A 22,946-nucleotide genomic window follows, 5' to 3' on the forward strand; every position below is an offset into this window, starting at 1 on the left:
CTGAGGTGGTGGTGTCATGCTCTCTTCACGACTGTCTTGGTGTGTTTCAACTGTGATCGTTTGTTGGAGATGTGGACACCAATGAACTTGAAACTACATCCCCATCAATGTTAATGGGGGCATGTTCAGCCATGTTCAGGCATGTTCAGGCATGTTTCCTGTAGTCCACAATAAGCTCCTTTGTCTTGCTCACATTGAGGAAGAGGTTGTTGTCCTGGCACCACACTGCCAGGTCTCTGACCTCCTCCCTATAAGCTGTCTCATCATTGTCGGTGATCAGGTTTACCAACTTAATGATGGTGTTGGAGTCGTGTTTGGCCACGCACTCATGGGTGATCAAGGAGTACAGGAGGGGACTAAGTACACACCCCTGAGGTCCCCACAGTTGAGGATCAGCGTGGCAGACGTGTTGTTGCCTACCCTTACCACCTGGGGGTGGCCCGTCAGGAAGTCCAGGATCCAGTTGCAGAGGGAGGTGTTTAATTCCATGGTACTTAGCTTAGTGACTAGCTTTGTGGGCCCTATGGTGTTGAACGCTGGGTCTGGGGTTTCTGGGATAATGGTATTGATAAGATCCATGATCAACCTTTCAAAGCACTTCATGGCTACATACGTGAGTGCTATGGCGCGGTAATTATTTTGGTAGGTTACCTTCACTTCCTTAGGCACAGGGACTATGGTGGTCTGCATAAACCTGTACGTATTGCAGACTCGGTCAGCGAGAGGTTAAAAATATCAGTGATTACTCATGCCAGTTGGTCAGCACATGCTTTGAGTACACGTCCTGGTAATCTGTCTGGCCTCGCGGCTTTGTGATGTTGACCTGTTTAACTTTGGGGTAGGGGGCAATATTTTCACATCCGGATGAAAAGCATGCCCAGAGTAAACGGCCTGGTACAAAGCCATAAAGCATATTATAAGTATATTTGGATAGAAAACACTCTGAAATTTCGAAAACTGTTTTAATGATGTCTGTGAGTATAACAGAACTCATGCGGCAGGCAAAAACCTGAGAAAAAAATCCAACCAGAAATCTGGGAAATCTGAGGTTGGTCGATTTGGTCGATCAACTGAGCTCCAATTGAATATACAGTGGGATATATTAATGTTGCACTTCCTAAGGCTTCCACTAGATGTCAACAGTCTTTAGAACCTTGTCTGATGCTTCTACTGTGAAGTGGGGCCGAATGAGAAGGGAATGAGTAAGGTCTGCCATGAGCTGACCATGCTCTGACCATGCGCGTTCACATGAGAGGGAGCTCTGTTCCATCGCACTTCTGAAGACAATGGAATTCTCCGGTTGGAATATTATTGAAGATTTATGTTAAAAACATCCTAAAGATTGATTCAATACATCGTTTGACATGTTTCTACTGACTGTTACGGAAATTTTTGACATTTCGTCTGCTTTTAGTGAACGCACTTCGTGACTTTGGATTTGTTTACCAAATGCGCTAACAAAAGTAACTATTTGGACATAAATGATGGACATTACCGAACAAAACAACATTACTTGTGGAAGTGGGAGTCCTGGGAGTGCATTCCGACGAAAATCAGCAAAGGTAAGTGAATATTTATTATGCTATTTATGACAGATATATTTGTGTCTTGATTGGGCTCTGAGCGCCGACTCAGATTATTGTATGGTTTGAGTTTTCTGTAAAGCTTTTTTGAAATCTGACACATCGGTTGCATTAAGGAGAAGTGCATCTAAAATACCATGCATAACACTTGTATCTTTTAGCAATGTTTATTATGAGTATTTCTGTAAATTGATGTGGCTTTCTGCAAAATCAAAGGATGTTTTGGAACTTCTGACGTAAGGTGCCAATGTAAACTCAGATTGTTGGATATAAATATGAACTTTACCGAACAAAACATACATTTATTGTGTAACATGAAGTCTTATGAGTGTCATCTGATGAAGATCTCAAAGGTTAGTGATTCATTTTATCTATATTTCAGCTTTTTGTGAATCCTCTCTTTGGCTGGAAAAATGTGAATAGGCACTCACCTAAGATAATAGTTTGGTTTGCTTTCGTCGTAAAGCCTTTTTGAAATAAAAAACTGTGGCTGGATTTACAACAAGTGTATCTTTAAAATGGGGTAAAATACATGTATGTTTGAGGAATTTTAATTATGGGATTTCGGTTGTTTTGAATTTGGCGCCCTGCAGTTTCACTGGCTGTTGAAGAGGTGGGACACTACCATCTCACTTACCCTAGAGAGGTTAAAGGTCTTGCTCACATCGGCAACCGAGAGCGTTATCACACTCTCGTCTAGAACAGCTGGTGCTCTCGTGCATGCTTCAGTGTTGCTTTCCTCGAAGCAAGCAAAAAATGCATTTAGCAGGTAGGCTCGAGTCACTGGGCAGCTTGTGTCTGGGTTTCCCTTTGTAATCCGTAATAGTTTTCAAGACCTGCCACATCCGACGAGTGTCAGAGCCGGTGTAGTAAGATTCAATATTAATCGTGTATTGACACTTTGCTTGTTTGATGGTTAATCTGAGGGCATAGTGGGATTTCTTATATGCGTCCAGATTAGTGTCCAGCTCCTTGAAAGTGGCAGTTCTAGCATTTTGCTCGATGCGGACGTAGCCTGTAATCCATGGCTTCTTGTTGGGATATGTACGTACGGTCACTGTGGGGACGAAGTCGTCGATCCACTTATTGATGAAGCTAATGACTGAGGTGGTATACTCCTCTATGACAATGGATGAATCCTGGAACATTTTCCAGTCTGTGCTTGCAAAACAGTCTTGTAGCATGGCATCCAGGTCATCTGACCATTTCCGTATTGAGCGAGTCACTGGTACTTCCTGCTTTAGTTTTTGCTTGTAAGCAGGAATCAGGAGGATAGAATTATGGTCAGATTTGCCAAATGAGAACGGAGAGAGCTTTGTATGCATCTCTGTGTGTGGAGTTATGGTGGTATAGAGTTTTCTTTCCTCTGGTTGCACATTTAACATGCTGGTAGAAATGTGAGGTGAAACTGTTTTAAGTTTGCTTGCATTAAAGTCCCCGGCCACTAAGAGCGCTGCTTTCGGATGAGCATTTTTTTGTTTGCTTATGGCCTTATAGAGTTGGTCTTACTGCAAGCATCGGTTTGAGTTGGTATATAGATGGCTATGAATAATATAGATGAGAACTTTCTTCGTAGACAGTGTGGTCTACAGCTTATCATAAGGTACTCTACCTCAGGCAAGCAATACCTCAAGACTTCTTTAATATTAGACATTGCGCACCAGGTGTTATTCGACAAATAAACACACCCCCACCCCTCGTCTTACCAGACGTAGCTTCTCTGTTCAGCCGGTGCATGGAAAATCCCGCCAGCTCTATATTATCAATGTCGTCGTCCAGCCACGACTCAGTGAAACACAAGATCTTAAAGGTTTTTAATAATGTCCCGTTGGTTGGATAATCTTGATCGTAGGTCATCGATTTTTATTTTCCAATGATTGCTTATTGGCCAATAGAACGGATGGCAGTGGGAGTTTACTCGCTCTCCAACGAATTTTCAGAAGGCAGCCCGACCTCCGCCCTCTTTTTCTCCGTATTTTCTTCAAGTATGACAGAATGTGGGCCTGTTCCCGTGAAAGCAGTATATCCTTCGCGTCGAACTCGTTAAAGGAAAAAGCTTCTTCCAGTTCGAGGTGAGTAATTGCTGTTCTGATCCAGAAGTTCCATTCAGTTATAAGAGACGGTAGCAGCAACATTATGTACAAAATAAGTTACAAACAACACAAAAAAAACGAACAAAATAGCACAGTTGGTTCGGAACATGTAAAACGTCAGCCATCCTCTCCGGCATCATTTTGTGTACAACATTGGTGGCCAAAGACCAATAAAAGAATGCACAACTAGTCGCACATTGACACGAATAGGGTATGGCAGCATTCAACCTTACAGAGTTCCACTTCTTTCAGCAAAAAACAACAGTTACAATGGGCTAAGGAATGAAACCAGTGGACACGGGAGAATTCGAAAAACATTGACCTGGTCTGATAAATCCCAGTTCCTGCTGTTTCACGCTGATGGGAGGACTAGGGTATGGGGAAAACCCCATGAGTACATGCATCCATCATGCCTTGTGTAAACATTAAAGGCTGCAGTGACCTACTCAGTCACCAGATCTCAATCCAATTGAGCATCTGTGGGATGAGATGGAACAAGCTAACTTAGAGACCCACTACCAGCCATTTTGACACAACTGTGTGAAGCATCGGACTCAACATGGGCCAGTATCACTGTGGAACGCTTTCGACACCTTTTTTTTTTTTTTGACACCGAGTCCATACTCGACAAATTTAGGCTGTTCTGATGGCAAAAGGGGGTGCAACTCAATATTAGGAAGGTGTTCCTAATGTTTTGTAGACACAGTGTATGTCTTAGGCATTTGGATTGATGTGGATTTGGCATTTAAAAACCATGGTTAAGAAGCTAAGATTTAATGTTGTATTTGTCTGCAGTAGGAAGCAGATTATTCAGTCAACTTTTTTACATGTTCTTGATTATGGTGATATTATTTATCAAAGCGCAGCTGCTACTATTCTTAAACCTTTGGATGCCATCTATCATAGTGCACTTTGTTTTGTTAAAGATAACAGTTTTGATACCCACCACTGCATCCTGTATCAAAAGGTTGGCTGGATTTTGCTAAGGACCTGTAGATCTCTACATTACTCTCTTTTTGTTTACAAGGCCGTACTTCATAAACTTCCATCTTATCTAACTTTGCTGTTGAGGTATAGACACCTGAGTTGCCTAACCCATTCACAGGATTGGTTAACTCGTGAGGTTCCTAGGGTCTCCACCGAGCTAGGTAAATCTGCTTTTTATAACGACACAAGGCGAGACCCAGATGCAGACACAGGAGTCAGATGGTTTGAGCTCTAGTATTTATTATAATCCAAGGGATAAAAAAAAGGCAGGTCAGGGACAGGCAAGAGTTCATAACCAGGGCAGAGTCCAAAACGGTACAGGGTGGCTGGCACGCTCGAGGTCAGTGGCAGGCAGAGTGATCAGGCAGGCAAGGATGAAAACCAGGAGGACGAGAAAAAGAGAGACGGGAAAAAACAGGAGCTAAGAGAAAACCATTGGTTGACTTGGCAAACAAGACGAACTGGCACAGAGCCTAAATCACAGGTATAAATACCCAGGGGATAATGGGGAAGATGGGTGACACCTGGGGGAGGGTGGAGACAACCACAAGGACAAGTGAAACAGATCAGGGTGTGACACTTTTAGTTTTAATGCACCGTATTGCTCAAACAAAATTCAAAACGTATTTCCTCTTGATGTTCTTGTGCCGTTCGGGTCATTTCAAGTATTGATTGGGGATTTATTTTTCGAGGAATGTATCCGTTTTTCTGGTTGATTGATGTTTTATTTGTGCTTCCCATGACTGAGTTAATTTTTTTTAATGCATATTATTATATTTGGTAACACTGATTTCTTTCCTTCGACTCCAACCCCTTTCGATGCGTGGAACAAATGTGGGTGTGGCTAGGTCTACATAAAGGTCCCCATGGGCTAGTTGTCCCGCTAGCGAAACTGGAGGGTGCACAATTGATATAAATAATCATAAATAATATGGACTTTAAATATATATTAATGTATATGTATAACGGATGAAACCTTAAACCTTAAATTATTGTTAATATAACTGCAATGTATTCGATGCTTAGGTACTCTAAAGTGTTAGATTTCTAACTCAAAACAGCATTTCTTCATCAACATCTTTATGCTTTCGTTAATCTTCTTGATATAATGTGATAAAATAAAGTTAGGTTTCTCCAGAAATAAAGAATTCTAACAACTGGCTTTATTTACAAATTAGTAAGAATGTCTCACCCCATGTTCAAGAATGTACTTTTTCTCACTCACTCTAGGTTAAATGAAAAGGAAATCTCCAAAATATTGTTACTTTTTAAACATAGCGATTATTATTATGAATGAATTTAGAATTATATAAAAGCCTGTTAGATATTCTCAGATATTCTCACAGATCCTAACAGAAAATGCCCCTTAGAAATTAATATAGAGTCCTCCTATCCTCTAAATGTAATTATTGGCACAATATACTTTTTATAACCCGGCTACTGTTGTGAAAATCCCTCAACTTGAAATGTATTCAATGTTTAATCTCCATTTGGGTATTAGTTAGACAAGAATTTGAAAATTAGAGTGCAGAAATGTTATGCTCTTAGTGTAACCTTGATTTAACTAGGCAAATCAGTTAAGAACAAATTCTTATTTACAAGAACAGCCTACTCCATCCTTGTAAATATGTACAGCCGACCGTCATTTTCCATTCCAGCAAGTACAAGTCAAAAGTTTGGTCACACCACTCATTCCAGGATTTTTCTATATTTGTACTATTTTCTACATTGCAGAAAATTAGTGAAGACATCTTAACTATGAAATAACACATATGGAATCAGTTAAGAACAAATTCCTATTTACAAGGACAGCCTACTCCTTCCTCCCCAATGGGGATCCCGCGTGCCCATCATTCTGTAGGATAGACATGGCCTGCTCTCCCTTATGTAAGGAATTAGGCACTTTCCCATGTTAACTACAGTATGTATTGTAGGCTATGTTTACTTGTCAGATTGCACAGTAACCTAATAAACAAATAAACACATTTTGTAAATAAAATAATAATTAAAAAAATATTCTTTCAAATTGCAGATGTTGATTTAGTTATGGATACATAACGAATTACTATGGGAATAAATGTCACTGATTTACAGAAATATTGGAACAAAGTTGACTAATGAAGGCAAACAATTTAGAATCCTCCAATTCTATAGCCTACTACCGATCGTCACGTTGTACAGCACCATGTTTTCTATTCCATCCTAATGGAAACACTGAGGGTTTTGTTTATCTCTGAATAGAAACACCATAATATTATTTCAAATTAATTAAGCCAAATTTCTTAAAATCAATCCCATAAACTATATTATTAGAAAAAAGGTTTTAAATTATCTGGTAACGCCAATATGGAATACTATCAAATGCTTCTCAAAGAATCCCTCAGGTGGTCAAACTAGCAATAACTTGCAGTAACAGAAAAAATGGCTGAGAATTAAATGATGTGCCACAGAACTCTGCGGCAGCACGCAAAGTGAGCCGCGGTATGACGCAACTTTTAAAGGATGAACCACTGTAAGGTTTAGGGCTAAGCCCTCTCTGTTGCCGTCTCCTCTGTCCCATATCTCCTCTGTCCCAGTTTACACTCAACAAGCTAATCACTGTTTCAGTAAATGCATCCATCCACACACATAAATGTAAATAAACCATACACTAACACTATTAACAAACCAATCCGTAATTAGGAATGTAGTGAGGGGTTAAGTTGATCACCTCATCCAGTACCTTATCATAGCGGACTCAACTTAATTTGTCAACCTATTATGATATGGAATCTACATAGAAAACACATTTGGATTTGCAAAAAGTACTCAACCAGTACTGTTTTCATTTAATTTCAACCAGCGTTGTAAACATTGAAATTATGGTAAACCTTCAACTTACATGCAATGACTTACCCTAAAAGGTTGTTACATCATTCTGATTTCAACATAATTCCAATGTATACATAGTTTTGATGATTGAGTATAAAATTCCACGTAGAAACGTTACAAATCCTATATTCAATATTGGGTGGTTGAAATTGTCAAATTTTTAATTAGATTATACATATTTTATTTGACTTTGTTTCAATGTTGGTAGTACAATTGTATGTTTGAATCAACGTCATTGTTTCAATGTCATGCCATCAACGTAAATAATGAGCTATATTGTGACTCCCACTAATATATGAGGGGTAATGCACTAAAGTAAGAACAAGTCTATCATCCAGGTGCCTACCTCAATGTACCCTGCTTACCTTTGGAAACAAACTGCGTTCGTTTAAGTTGAGCTATAATGTCAACACATTTAGACATTGATCAGCTTCCGCTGTACACTTTGAATGTAATAATCTAAAATCAAAAATGACACTCATACTTAAGAGGACATACCATACATTGTTGGTGTACTACCATGGACTGCTGACTGCACTATCCTGGCTAAATAAATACAAATGAAATGAACTACCCTTATCCTCCATCTGTTAAAACCTGTTAGTGATGATATGAATTTTTGCAGCTTTTTGTAAAAAATTGCGCAACATTTCAACGTCCTGCTACTCATGCCAGGAATATAGTATATGCATATGATAAGTATGTGTGTATAGAAAACACTCTGAAGTCTCTAAAACTGGTTAAATCGTGTCTGTGGCTATAACAGAACGTGTTTAGGAGTAAAAATCCCAGGGAAAACTGTTCACCAAAAACACAAAAATAATATTCATCCGCCAGTCAATGTATTGTCTAAGGCGATAGAAAATAGATGAGGTTCCCATTACAATGCCTACAGCTTCCACACGATGTCACCAGTACTGGCATTTCATGGCTGGTTTATCCTTGGTGAGATGACGTATAGGCACTTCCTGTCTTGGGGCGCACCGGAGGAAGTTATGAAAGTGGAAAAATGGACGATGATTTCAAGACTTGCTGCTATCGAATACAGATCGCCCCGTGATCAATTTGATTGATTATTAACGTTTATTAATACCTAAAGTTGGTTTACAAAAGTAGTTTGAAGTGATTTGTAAAAGTTTATAGGCAACTTTTTTAATTTTAAAAAGTGACGTTGCGTCTTGTAAAGGTGAATTTTCCTGGATCAGACCGGCCTTCATAAAATGACATTTTGGGTAGACAATGACGGATTTAATCGGGAAAAAGACCCAATTGTGATGTTTATGGGACATATAGGAGTGCCAACAAAGAAGCTCGTCAAAGGTAATGAATGTTTTATATTTTATTTCTGCGTATTGTGTAGCGCCGGCTACCGCAAAATCTTTTGTTTAGGTCTCGTTCAGGTATTTCGGGGGGTGCGTGCTATCAGATAATAGCTTCTCATGCTTTCGCCGAAAAGCATTTTACAAATCTGACATGTTGGCTAGATTCACAACGGGTTTAGCTTTAATTGAGTATCTTGCGTGTGTGTTTTAATGAAAGTTCGAGTTTTATCGAGTACTATAGGTGGCGCTCTGAAATTTCCACTGATTTGGTTCCTGTACAGGAACCAACATCCCTAACAGGTTTTAACAATGTTAGGTATCTGAGAAACTGTAAACTAATGTGAGCATGCTCACATTAGATATAACATTTGACTTTAAACATAATATTTGTTGTAATATTTATTCAGTCTTTTCTGGAGGATTAATCTGCAATTGCAACAAGCTTTCCATGGCTTGTTTTAAAAACAGTGATATTTGGGAGATGATTTCATTTTCAAATAACCGAAAGTGTGGTTGTAATCTGAATGAAGGGGAAAAGGACATTCATCGAACGCTGTGTGAGCCATTCTTACTAATCTGCTAGATAACCAGTAGGATTTAACTTCTTAAGGTATAGAGGGCATTTCACTTTTGGATAAATAGCGTGCCCAATTTCAACTTCGTGCTACTCATGCCAAGAATTTAAGATATGCATAGCATTAGTAGATTTGGATAGAAAACGCTCTGAACTTTCTAAAACTGTTTGAATCATGTCTGTGAGTATAACAGAACTTATGTAGCAGGCAAAACCAAGAGGACTAACGGTTCAGATTTGTTGTTTTTAGGTCTCTGTCTGTTCAGTGCATTCTCATTGGGAAACGATATTTCTTAGGCACTTGTTTTCAGTTGCTACCGCTTCCACTGAATGTCACCAGTCTTTGGAATTTGGTTGAGGTTACTCCTTTGTGCAATCAAGAAGTACGACCATCTAGGAAATGGGTAACACTGTTGAGAGTTGCGCAAGACTTTAAAAGTAGCATTTGTTTCCTCTCGTTCTCTATTGAAAACAGATAGACTCGTCTTCAATTTGATCGATTATTAACATTTAAAAATACTTAAAGTTGTATTACAAAAGCAGTTTGAAATGTTTTGGCAAAGTTTACAAGGAACTTTTGTAGTAACGTTGCGCAATTTGGAAGCTGTTTTTTTCTGGATCAAACGCTCCAAATAAATTGACATTTTGGATATATATGGACGGAATTAATCGAACAAAAGGATCAATTGTGATGTTTATGGTACATATTGGAGTGCCAACAAAAGAAGCTTGTCAAAGGTAAGGCATGTTTTATATTTTATTTCTAAGTTTTGTGCAGCGCCTGCAGGGTTGAAATACTCTCTTTGTTCACTGTTGTGCTATCATCAGATAATAGCTTCTTATGCTTTCGCCGAAAAGCCTTTTTAAATCTGAAATGTTGGCTGGATTCACAAAGAGTGTAGCTTTAATTTAGTATCTTACATGTTTGATTTAATGAAAGTTAGATTTTTATATCATTTTATTTCCCACGCTGAATTTGCAAACGCTGCATTTTCCCTGGCTTTTGGCCAAGTAGGACGCAAGCATCCCCTATACCATAAGAAGTTAAGCATAGATTTTGTATGACAAAAGCCTTTAGTGAGACGTCCAACGCTTTAATATTTAATTATTTCTGCCCTCCGAAATCATATTCATTATACAAATAGAACCATTTAATTTTGTCTTGCTTGCCATTCCAAATAAAGTGGATTTTTTTTTGTTCATACAAATTTAAAAAACAAGTTGTTAGGTTTAAGTAGGGTCATAGGTAAATAGTTAAACTGGGATATGACTAATAGAAAGGTGTTTTTCTTTCCATGATAGCAAGGTTTTATGTACAGTGCCTTGGGAAAGTATTCAGACCCCTTGAATTTTTCCACCTTTATTTAATTTACAGCATTATTTAAAACATTTGATTGGAATCTACCTGTAGTAAATTCAATTGGATTCTCAGATGACCGCCTCGCCTGGTTCACCAACTACTTCTCAGATAGAGTTCAGTGTGTCAAATCGGAGGGCCTATTTTCCGGACCTCTGGCAGTCTCTATGGGGGTGCCGCAGGGTTCAATTCTCGGGCCAACTTTTCTCTGTATATATCAATGATGTCGCTCTTGCTGCTGATGATTCTCTGATCCACCTCTATTCAGACGACACCATTCTGTGTATATCTGGCCCTTCTTTGGACACTGTGCTAACAAACCCACAAACAAGATTCAACACCACACAACACTCCTTCCGTGGCCTACAACTGCTTTTAAATGCATGCTCTTCAACCGATTGCTGCACACTCCCGTCCGACTAGCATCACTACTCGGGACGGTTCTGACCTAAAATATGTGGACAAATATAAAAATACCTGGGTGTCTGGTTAGACTGTAAACTCTCCTTCCAGACTCACATTAAGCATCTCCAATCCAGAATTAAATCTAGAATCGGCTTCCTATTTCGCAACAAAGCCTCTTTCACTCTTGCTGCCAAACATACCCTCGTAAAACTGACCATCCTACCGATCCTTTAATTCGGCGATGTCATTTACAAAATAGCCACCAACACTCTACTCAGCAAACTGGATGTAGTCTATCAAAGTGCCATCCATTTTGTCACCAAAGCCCCATATACTACCCACCCCATATACTGGCCCTCACTACATATCCGTCGCCAAACCCACTGGTTCCAGGTAATCTATAAGTGTTTGCTAGGTAAAGCCCTGCTTTATCTCAGCTCACTGGTCACCATAGCAACACCCACCAGTAGCACGTGCTCCAGCAGGTATATTGAACTGGTCATCCCCAAAGCCAACACTTCCTTTATCTGCCTTTCCTTCCAGTTCTCTGCTGCCAATGACTGGAACGAATTGCCAAAATCACTGAAGCTGGAGTCTTATATCTCCCTCTCTAACTTTAAGCATCAGCTGTCAGAGCAGCTTAGAGATCATTGCACCTGTACACAGCCAATATGTAAATAGCACACCCAACTACCTCATCCCCGTATTATTACTTACCCTCTTGCTATTTTGCACCCCAGTATCTCTACTTGCACATCATCATCTGCACATCTATCACTCCATTATTAATGCTAAATTGTAAAAATATTTCGCCTCTATGGCCTATTTTTTGCCTACTTCACCAACTGTTCTTCATTTGCACACAGAATATGAATGTTATCTGATACTAGCAAGTTATTGATTTCATGAACCTAGCTTCTTAAGCTACATATGTTAATATGTTAACGGGGCTTTTTTAAACACTTTTCTGGGAAGTTTAGCAGAGGTAGACATACTCAGGTTCTTTTCATTAGTGCAAGGTGAGCACACAATGGACTTCCTACTAGGGCACACCACCTCAGTGCTAACACTATTTGGAAAGACACACACCAGTCCCACAGTTGACAGTGCATGTCAGAACAAAAACCAAGCCATGAGGTTGAAGGAATTGTCCGTAGAGCTCAGAGACAGGATTGTGTCGAGGCACAGATCTGGGGAAGGGTATCAAAACATTTCTGCAGCATTGAAGATCCCGTAGAACACAGTGGCCTCCGTTTTATGACAGGAGACAGTTTTATTACTCATCACTGTATTATTTACCATAAGGTCGCTGGACCTCTTTGAAGTCACGTAGATCACATGATTACACTCTTCTTCTTTTTCTACAAAGCTCTGCTCCACAAGCTTCCGACTTACCTAACTTCACTATTAAGATTTGAAATGACAAGTTATCAAAGCCAGTTCACAGGGTGTGTTAACTCTGGAGACTCCTTTGGTGTCTTCAGAGTTAGTTAAATCAAATGTTTGTTTATCTGCTCCATATCTTTGGAATAATCACCAAAAAAACAGTACACATAGATGCCTTTGTGTCCCTGCAGCAGTTTAGAGTGTGGACAGAGGAATTTTATAATGAAGAATAAAATAAAAAATAAAAATCTATATAGGGTCATACTTTACAAAATCAATAATTGACCTAACAATTCAGTGTACAGGAAGTATCTGCAGAACATATTGTATACAATCAAAATGGCTAATTGAATAGCTTTGGATGTTGGAGTCAGATGTTAGAGACAATATTGCGGTCTTCTTACCAATTTCACTCTCTCTGATCTCAATCTCAGTTGTCATTTTATCATTCCTGGCCAAGGTCAGATTACTTTCCTCCAATGTGTATAAGAGTTTGGTGATGGTGTAGCCCCAGTGCTCCACTTTTATTATGTTTAATGACACAAACTCATCCTTCTCAATCAAATTGTTTGCCACATTTAAAAATGACTGTGGAAACTAAAGGAAGGCAGAACAACATAATTTATGAGGGAACAAGACAATGCATATTGTGATGATGACAATGATGACATATACTGTACATACTCCTAGGTCTAGAACATTTAGTATCCTACTCCTAAAAATAGTAATAGCTGAGGGAAGTGAAGCTGAGAGTTGGGATGTGGAATTGGAGAGTAGAGTTGCTGGGAGGGGGATAGAATGATGGTAAAAGATAAAAGTATAAAAAATAAAACATAATAGAAAGTACGTTTGAATGACACTAGGGGGCACTGTTGTTACAGCTAATGCCAGTTTGCCTGAGGCTGATGCGGCCGTGCAGGTGTTTGTAAACATTAGGCTGATCACCGACAATGATGAGACGGCCTATAGGGAGGAGGTCAGAGCACTGGCAGTGTGGTGCCAGGACAACAACCTCTTCCTCAACGTGAGCAAGACGAAGGAGCTGATCATGGACTACAGGAAAAGGCGGGCCGAACAGGCCCCCATTAACATCGACGGGGCTGTAGTGGAGCGGGTCGAGAGTTTCAAGTTCCTTGGTGCCAACATCACCAACGAACTATCATGGTCCAAACACACCAAGGCAGTCGTGAAGAGGGCACGACAAAACCTTTCCCCCCTCAGGAGACTGAAAAGATTTGGGTCACCAGATCCTCAAAAGGTTCTACAGCTGCACCATCGAGAGCATTGGTTGCATCACCGCCTGGTATGGCAACTGCTCGGCATCTGAACGTAAGGCGCAACAGAGGGTAGTTTGAACGGTGCAGGACCTATATAATAGGTGGTGTCAGAGGAAAGCCCATAAAATTGTCAGATTCTCCAGTCACCCAAGATAAAGACTGTTTTCTCTGCAACCGCACAGCAAGCGTTACTGGAGTGCCAAATCCAGGACCAAAAGGCTTCTCAACAGCTTCTACCACCAAGCCATAAGACGGCTGAACAATTCATTCGCAACCGGACAATTTACATTGACTCCCCCCTTCCTTTTGTACACTGCTGCACCAACATGTACAGATTACCTCAACTAGCATGTACCCCGCACACTGACATGCTACCGGTGCCCCCTGTATATGGTCTCGTTATTGTTATTCTTATTGTGTAACTTTTCATTATTACTTTTTATTTTAGTCTACTCTGTAAATATTTTCTTCTTCTTGAACTGCACTGTTGGTTAAGGGCTTGTATAAGTAAGCATTTCACGGTAAAGTCTACACTTGTTGTATTCGGTGCATGTGACAAAATAAAGTTTGATTTGATTTTGGTGTGCACATACACGGACACACACACACACGTGTAAATAGTGCAATACATGCACTCAAACATACTCAGTTGGACTTGCTGTTATGATTTTTGTTGTCCTTGATGTTTTTTGCATTATTGTTTTTTGTTGGTTGTTGTTGCATTGGGTTGAGGGGGGTATTGGGTGTGGTGAATTATTATTATTTTAGTTATTTATCTTTTCTGGGGGGTCACTGTGGGGGGGTCTTGTATAGTTGAGGGGCAGCTTTTGGGGAACTGTGGGGGGGGGGGGATCTTGGAGGGCTGGTGGCCTGGAGGTTGGGAGCTTGGGCTGGTGGCTGATGGATCGCAGGTTCAGCTCCCCGTTTTTGACTTTTTTTTATAACAAATGTAATTAAGTTAAAAAAAAGAGTAATAGCAATGCTAGTGGAAATACAGATTACTCTGAGACTTGTTTTGATCACGGCCAGTTTGGCGGTTGGATTATTCTCCCTACAGCTCAACAGCGAGGCCGATCGAGAGAGGGCCTTCACATAGGAGATCACATCCACTGAGGAAAGCTCCCCTGACATCTGTCTGTCATTCTCCACCAGCAGGCTCTGAGGATCCGTAAGGTTGCTGATATACAATTGGAAGACACAAGTTTTAGTAAGCTCCTAAGAGGAGAAATAGGATGGTCCATTTAAAATTGTGTTCTGAAGGCAAAGCTGACAATTTAATAAGCGCATTACGCTTATTAAAGATTTTCCCACACAAAATGTTCAGGCCATTGCCTGTAAATGCTGATTGACAAACCTATGTACCAATTGAATACCATATCTATAAAGAAAATACATCTATGCCTTGACAGTGACCAACAGAGGGCAGTGTCCTCCTATAAATAATTGTATAAGTGGTACTACTTCCCTAGTTCATGTTTTGCAGTACCTACATATTCAAGAGGTTTGTTGACACTTTGTGTTATGCACACAATATTGTCATGGTAATTTTTCTGGGGATGCTCTGGACAACATCTGAATCAACGTACTAATTTGACCAGAGTAACCTCAAAACTGCAGTTTTTTTTACTATAATCACCAGGACATACTAAAATTGTTGCATATTTAAGTTTTAAACGATAATTATGATAACACTCCTCACAATTTTGTATTAACTCTCAGAAATAATTTTATATTATATGGTAACCTCAAATAATTAGCATATTGTATCCTCCCATTTCCCTCAAAACCTTTATTTTCAAAACTATCAATTCACCGATAGTTCATGCAGATTTGCATCCAGATGCTTACTTTTACATATTATTCGATTCTTCCATTCCATTCTTAGTGCCTCAAGTAGAGATAAAAATATATTTGGCAGCTGCAAAAGAAAGAACCATTTGTATTGTGGCAACGTGAAAATGGTCCACAGATTTGGCTGTTCTTGCATTCATCAATATCTAAAAGTAAAAAGCAAAACAGGCTGTTTTTGGGGGGAAATGAAAGACATAAACAGCCTGGGTCTGGTAGTGTTCCAGTCCTCCCTGTCAGAATTAGCAACAGAGGACATGGAATGCATATTTTGTTCCGTGGTGCGGTTAATTTAGGTTCCTTTACCTCCCCTGAATACCTCCGTAAATACAGCAGCTATCCATGTCAAGTTTGGTTTATTGAATGTAAGATCTATAAAAAAATAAGTGGTTCATATGCAGTGATTTTATTATTTCCAGTGACATTGATATTTTCATGCTAAATGAGACTTGCCCTAAAACCGAGGATTTTAGTTCTCTAAATTAAACTATCCCTCCAGCCTTTTCTTATCTACAGGAATGCAGACCGTCTGGCCATGGTGGTGGGGTAGCCGTCATTCATAGAGACAAGTTTATATGTGGCCCTGTGTCATGTTGTGAATTTTCCTAATTTGAGAGCCTTATGTTTAGCTTGAACAAGAAACAGCCCACATTGTACATTGTTGTGTTCCACCCTCCTAAACCTAATATTTTGTTATTTGCAGAATTTTCTGACCTGATTTCTTTGGTTACTCCTGAATATAACAGGGTTGTTATTCTTGGAGATCTAAACAATGTGTTGCCCAAACAAAACTACCAGCTGGGGAGTTTATTAACCTGTTAGAATCCTTTAACTTTGTGCTACATGCCACAGGGCTTACACACAACAAAGGCCATACTCTTGATCTCATGCTGTCCTATAGTCTGAATATTGATAACTTGGAAATCATTGACGCGTGTGTCTCTGACCATCTCAGTATTGTTTTTAAAATGCTTTCTCCTTCCTCTACCTCCTAAAAATGTGTCTGTCCCCACTCACTCTCGCATCATTAACTTGACAACTGCTAGTAAATTTATGAATGCTTTTCTATCCCCTACCACTGATCCTGTTCTTTGTCTTCACAACAATGATTTGTTGAACAGTTCCAATGACATATGTCAGGCTAATTTAGATTCAGTGGCACCAGTAAAACCAATAATAGATTGTCTGCCAGTGTATCACCCTGGTTAAATTACCACACTTGTGCTTTAAAGAGTTAACTTAGAAAGGTTGAATGTAAATTGAAGGCATGTAAACTGATGATCTGATGACAAATTACAATGGCATTCTTGCATTCCCTGATCTCTGTGAACAGTTTTTACGATTCTTTACAGAAAATATTGAAAATGTTAGATCCCAAATTGACAGTAGCCTGCCCCATACCAGCATTTCTGGTCAGCAGGCACTTGAGGCAACTACACCGTAAACTCCAAAATATTTTTAACTGAAATACTTCTAGTAAGTTGAACTCAAAGTCAACAAAAAGTAATAATTACTTAAAATGTTTATGGTACTGACTCAAAACGAAATGAGAAGTCACATCAAATCTATGTTTTAAAGTTATGATAACAAATGTACTTTTTTACCCAGCATGCTCTACAGCAGGTAGTTTTTAATATATGTGCTTTTGCATGTACATTGAGTGATTGATTGATATTATGCTACACAAAGATAAATCATATTTTTCTGAACGAATCCAACCATTTAGTTAGATTTTTTGCACCAGTTACTGAAATGGTTGTTCCAGTTTAAATGTCTTAGGCAGTCTCCTCACGCTGTTCCAAACCCTGGCCTCATTATGGATGCAGGTTATGGGTGAATAACAATTCCAACTATTGGATATCCTGACTCTGGCTGGATTCCAATAGGAATATATATCACTTTGCAAGCAGTATTGTAAAATTCTGGTGCATTTTCCAAGTTTTCTAGAAATCCCGGGATGGGAGATTCCTGGAAATCCTCCAAAAATGTTTTTTTTTTTAACCAATGAATTTAGGTAAAACTGGAATTGTGCAACCCTACTTGCAGGCCTGATGTGGCCTGTAAAACCATGAGTTTCAGGCCACTGGATTTGTGTAAATCTAGGCATCAAAATAAGGCCTGATGAGATATGTAAGGTATAAAAACCATCATAAAGAGTTGAATTATAAAATTTGCCTAGGAACTCACTTAGTGAAGGCCACAGGACGGAAAATGAATACATTTTGGTGGAATCTAGCTTGAAAAATACTTAGTCATGTTACCATACTAGAACTTATTGATTACTTTACATGATGGGGTCAATGAAGGGGAGATAGTAACTTTCCATACACCCAGTCCCTAAGTGCAGAAAGTTCATACTCTGTTCCATGTTTCTAACGAGGGAGGCGAAGGGCAATAGTTAGTCTCTGATAAGGCAGGCCAGCTGCGGAAATAGGGAGGAGCGAGGAATGCGTCTCAAGGTCAAGTCAACAGATGAAGTTAGAAGAAACCTATGTGAGGGGGGCCAGAGAGTGCCACCACAACAACTCTCCTACTACAGTCCTATCTCACACATACACTTCCATGCCCACAAAGGTTCTAGTATCAGGCAGGGCTATGACTACACCAGTGAGAGGAACCATTAAGTTCCTGCCTAGCAACAGAGATGTATCGGCTATCTAGATGGGCTCCCAAGTGGCACAGCAGTCTAAGGCACTGCAACTCAGTGCTAGAGGTGTCACTACAGACCCTGGTTCAATTCCAGGCTGTATCACAACCACCCATGATGATTATGATGATAAAGAGAGACCTAAGACAGCATGGCTGCAACACATGACAACACAGCATGGTATCAACACAACATGACAACAACATGGTAGCAACACAACATGGCAGCCGCACCACATGGTAGCAGCACAAATGCGGTGCCAACATTGTTAGGCACAGACAACAGCACAAAGGACAAAACGTTAGAGACAACCATATATCACACAAAGCAGCCACAAATGTCAGTAAGAGTATCCATGATTGAGTCTTTGAATGTAGAGAGGGAAATAAAACTGTTTGTATTTGTATTTATTAAGGTTCCCCATTAGCTGGTGCCAAGGCAGCAGTTACTCTTCCTGGGGTCCAGCAACATTAAGGCAGTTATATACAATTTAAAATATTACATGACATTTCATAACCCTTTTCACAACACATTGTGTTCCCTCAGGCCACTACTCTACTGCGACATATCTACAATACAAAATCCATGTGTACGTGTATGTAGAATGCTTGTCTTATCATGTGTATGTGTGTCTGTGCCTGTGTCTATGTCTCTTCACATTCCCCGCTGTTCCATAAGACCCAAATCTAAGCTTCCTTTATAGCCAAGATTTTAGAAAAAGTCGTTTTTTTAAGCAATTGATGGCTCATTTAAGTATGAACAACTTATTTAAAAAATTCCAGTCTGGCTTCCGATCACTTCGCAGCATGGACACTAATTAATTTAAAGTCAGTAATTACATTCTGTTTGTATTTGTATTTATTAGGGATCCCCATTCTTCTTGGGATCCAAACACATTAAGGCACTTACATCATACTGTACATAAAACAAAATATAAAACAGTACATCATATAACATTATTACACCGCTACATATCTACAATACCACCATACAACAATATTACAATGTACATATGTGTAGAGTGCGTGTGCTAGCATTTGTGTGTGTATGCGTGTGTTTGTGCCTGTGTGTGTGTCTCTTCACAGTACCTGCTGTTCCATAAGGTGTATTTTCTATATTTTTTATATATATATAATTCTTCTGCTTGCATCAGTTAACTAATGTGGAATAGAGTTCCACGTAGCCATGGCTCTATGTAGTACTGTTTGCCTCCCATAGTGTGTTCTTGACTTGGGGATTTTGAAGAGACCTTTGGTGGCATGTCTTGTGGTGTATTCATGGGTGTCCGAGCTGTGTGCTAGTAGTTTAAACAGATTCAGCATTCAGCATGTCAACACTTCGTATGAAGTCAAGCTCTCCTCCACTTTGAGCCATGGGTGATTTACATGCATACTATTAATGTTAGCTCTATGTGTACATTTTAGGGCCAGCCTTGTTAAACTGTTCTTAGCCAATTGTAATTTTCAGATGTTTCTCTTTCTGTCACCTGACCACACGACTGAACAGTAGTCCAGGTGTGACAAAACTAGTGCCTGTAGGACCTGCCTTGTTGACGCTTTATAATGGACAGACATATTCTCCTATCTTAGGTATTGTTGTGTCAACATGTTTTTAACATGACAGTTTACAGTCCAGGGTTACTCCAAGTGGTTTAGTCACCTCTTGCTCAAATTGCTCAATTTCCACATGATTTATTATAATATTTAGTTGAGGTTTAGGGTTTAGTGAATGATTTGTCCCAAATACAATGCTTTTAGTTTTGAAATATTCAGGACTAATGTATTCCTTGCTACCCATTCTGAAACTAACTGCAGCTCTTTGATAAGTGTTGGAGTCATTTCAGTCGCTGTAGTAACTGACTTGTATAGTGTTGTCATCTGCATACATAGACACACTGGTTTTAATCAAAGCCAGTGCCATGTCATTTGTAAAGATTGAAACAAGTAAGTGGCCTAGACAGGTGTTTCTACCTGGATTATGTTGGAGAGACTACCATTAAAGAACACCTACTGTGTTCTGGTAGACAGGTAAGTCTTTATCCATACTATAGCAGGGGGTGTAAAGCCATAACACATCCTGTACGTTTTTCCAGCAGCAGACAATGATCAATGTCAAAAGCCGCACTGAAGTCTAACACAGCCCCCACAATCTTTTTATCATAAATTTCTCTCGGCCAATCATTTGAGTAATTGCTGTGCTTGTTGAATGTCCTTTCCTATTAGCATGCTGAAAGCCTGTTGTCAGTTTGTTTACTGTAAAATGCCTAGTTAAATAAAGGTTACATTTATCTGGTAAAACACAATTTTTTCCAAAAGTTTACTGACGGTAATTGGTCGGCTATTAGAGCCAGTAAATGGGTCTTTACTATTATTTGGTAGCGGAATGAGTTTTGCTTCCCTCCAGGCCTGAGGGCACACACTTTCTAGTAGACTTAGATTGAAGATATGACAAATAGGAGTGGCAATATCGTCCGCTATAATTCTCAGTAATTTTCCAAACAAGTTGTCAGATCCGGGAGGCTTGTCATTGTTGATAGACAATCATTTTTTCACCTCTTCCACACTCACTTTACAGAATTCAAAATTACAGTTCTTGTCTTTCATAATTTAGTCAGGTATACTTGGATGTGTAAGTTTCAGACTGATCCAGTGAAGTATTGCATTGCTGCACAAAATGTTGTATCATGTCTGCCCAAATGTGCCGAATTGGTCAATTGATACATTTTCAAGTACACAAATATAGAGAACATACAAAAAATGATATGGTAATACATTTTTTTAGTTTACACACTCCCAGGAAGGTCATACATGATGGAAAATGAGCTTCCCTACAGAAAATACACTAACCTTCATCCATCTAGATGGATGTGGGTGTGGGGTCAGAAACAGCAGGGGTTCAAACTTTAGAATCCAGTTCCTACATTTGAATAGAAAAATGTATTTTATTAAACTAAACTATGCTACATTTTATCTATGGGACCCTCAGGATGACAAATCAGAGCAAGATTACTGAATGTACCGTAAGTACATTATCTCCCTCACATGCACCACTAATCATAGAATGGAATGTGGCTGTTCATTTTTGTCAACAAGAATTGTCAGTTCACGCTATCTCTAGTAAAACCATACACCCAGCCTCCCGGGTGGCGCAGTGGTTAAGTGCGCTGTACTGCAGCGCCAGCTGTGCCATCAGAGTCCCCGGGTTCGTGCCCAGGCTCTGTCGTAACCGGCAGCGACCGGGAGGTCCGTGGGGTGACGCACAATTGGCCTAACGTCGTCCGGGTTAAGGAGTGTTTGGTCGGTAGGGATGTCCTTGTCTCATCGCGCACCAGCACCAGCGACTCCTGTGGTGGGCCGGGCGCAGTGTGCGCGGCTGGCTTCCGGGTTGGATGCACGCTGTGTTAAGAAGCAGTGCGGCTGGTTGGGTTGTGTATCGGAGGACGCATGACTTTCAACCTTCGTCTCTCCCGAGCCCGGGAGATGTAGTGATGAGACAAGATAGTAGCTACTACAACAATTGGATACCACGAAATTGGAGAGAAAAAGGGGTAAAAATTAAAAAAGATAACATACACCCAAATTAGCTGCAGGGTTCTAGAGTGGAGACACTAAAAGACACTAAAACACATCATTAGTAGGACAGAAATATCTTACAGTATGTTAAGTACTGTATATAATTGTTAAATATCCAACAAATTACGTAAATATGTACTTTTTCTGCCACAGCACTCTCCTCAAACAATAGCATGGTATTTTTTCACTGTAATAGCTACTGTAATTGGACAGTGCAGTTAGATTAACAGGAATTTAAGATATCTGCAAGTATAAGACATGTCTATGTCCTGAAAAATTTGATGTTACTTACGTTTTTGAGTTTGTGTTGCAGGATGCAAATTTCTGTTGAAAAAGCTAGCCTTAGCTTTCCTAACTGCCTGCTAGTGTAGTGACTACTACACATGGAAAGGAATGATTATTGTTGCCAATTTTTTGGGAGCTGGACAAGTCCACTGGACTTCCTTTACGACCAGTGTGGTACACCTCAGTACTAACTTAGATGTGTTCTAAGATAATCCCCGCCTTGGGGCCTGTCTGCTCCTCACTGTTCTCAAAGGGGAGTTTACAACTAGATTTGATTTATGCTCTGGCGGCCTCGTACGGTGTTGTCCGTAGTCTCGACCCCCCCCCCCCCCCACTGGCCTCGATAAGGCTCATCATGGGTCTGGGCTACTATTCCCCCCCTTTGTGTCTCGGGACCCCCCATCAACTGGTGGTGTTGGTATCCGAGGCGCAAACGAAAAGTTTGAACCCTATGTACGAGTTGTCAGTGGCCTCGTTATTATGAGAAGGGCTGTAACCTTTCAACCAAATCTCCTGGTGTTTGTGCTTCAACACCCTCAGTGGCTGTCGAGGTCTGTCAGTCACCACCGCGTCAGCGTGTGGCAACCTCTTCAGTACCTGCGAACTGAGACGAGGATTACGTTCTGTGATATCGCAAAGTGTTTCACCAATGGGAGTCATCGGGTCAGTTGCTGGACTGACACCATTAGTGTCATTGTAAGGGTTGACAGTTCCCCACAAAGCAGAAGGTGTGTCATCG

Source organism: Oncorhynchus nerka, linkage group LG13, assembly GCF_034236695.1.
Source record: "Oncorhynchus nerka isolate Pitt River linkage group LG13, Oner_Uvic_2.0, whole genome shotgun sequence".
NCBI lineage: Eukaryota > Metazoa > Chordata > Actinopteri > Salmoniformes > Salmonidae > Oncorhynchus > Oncorhynchus nerka.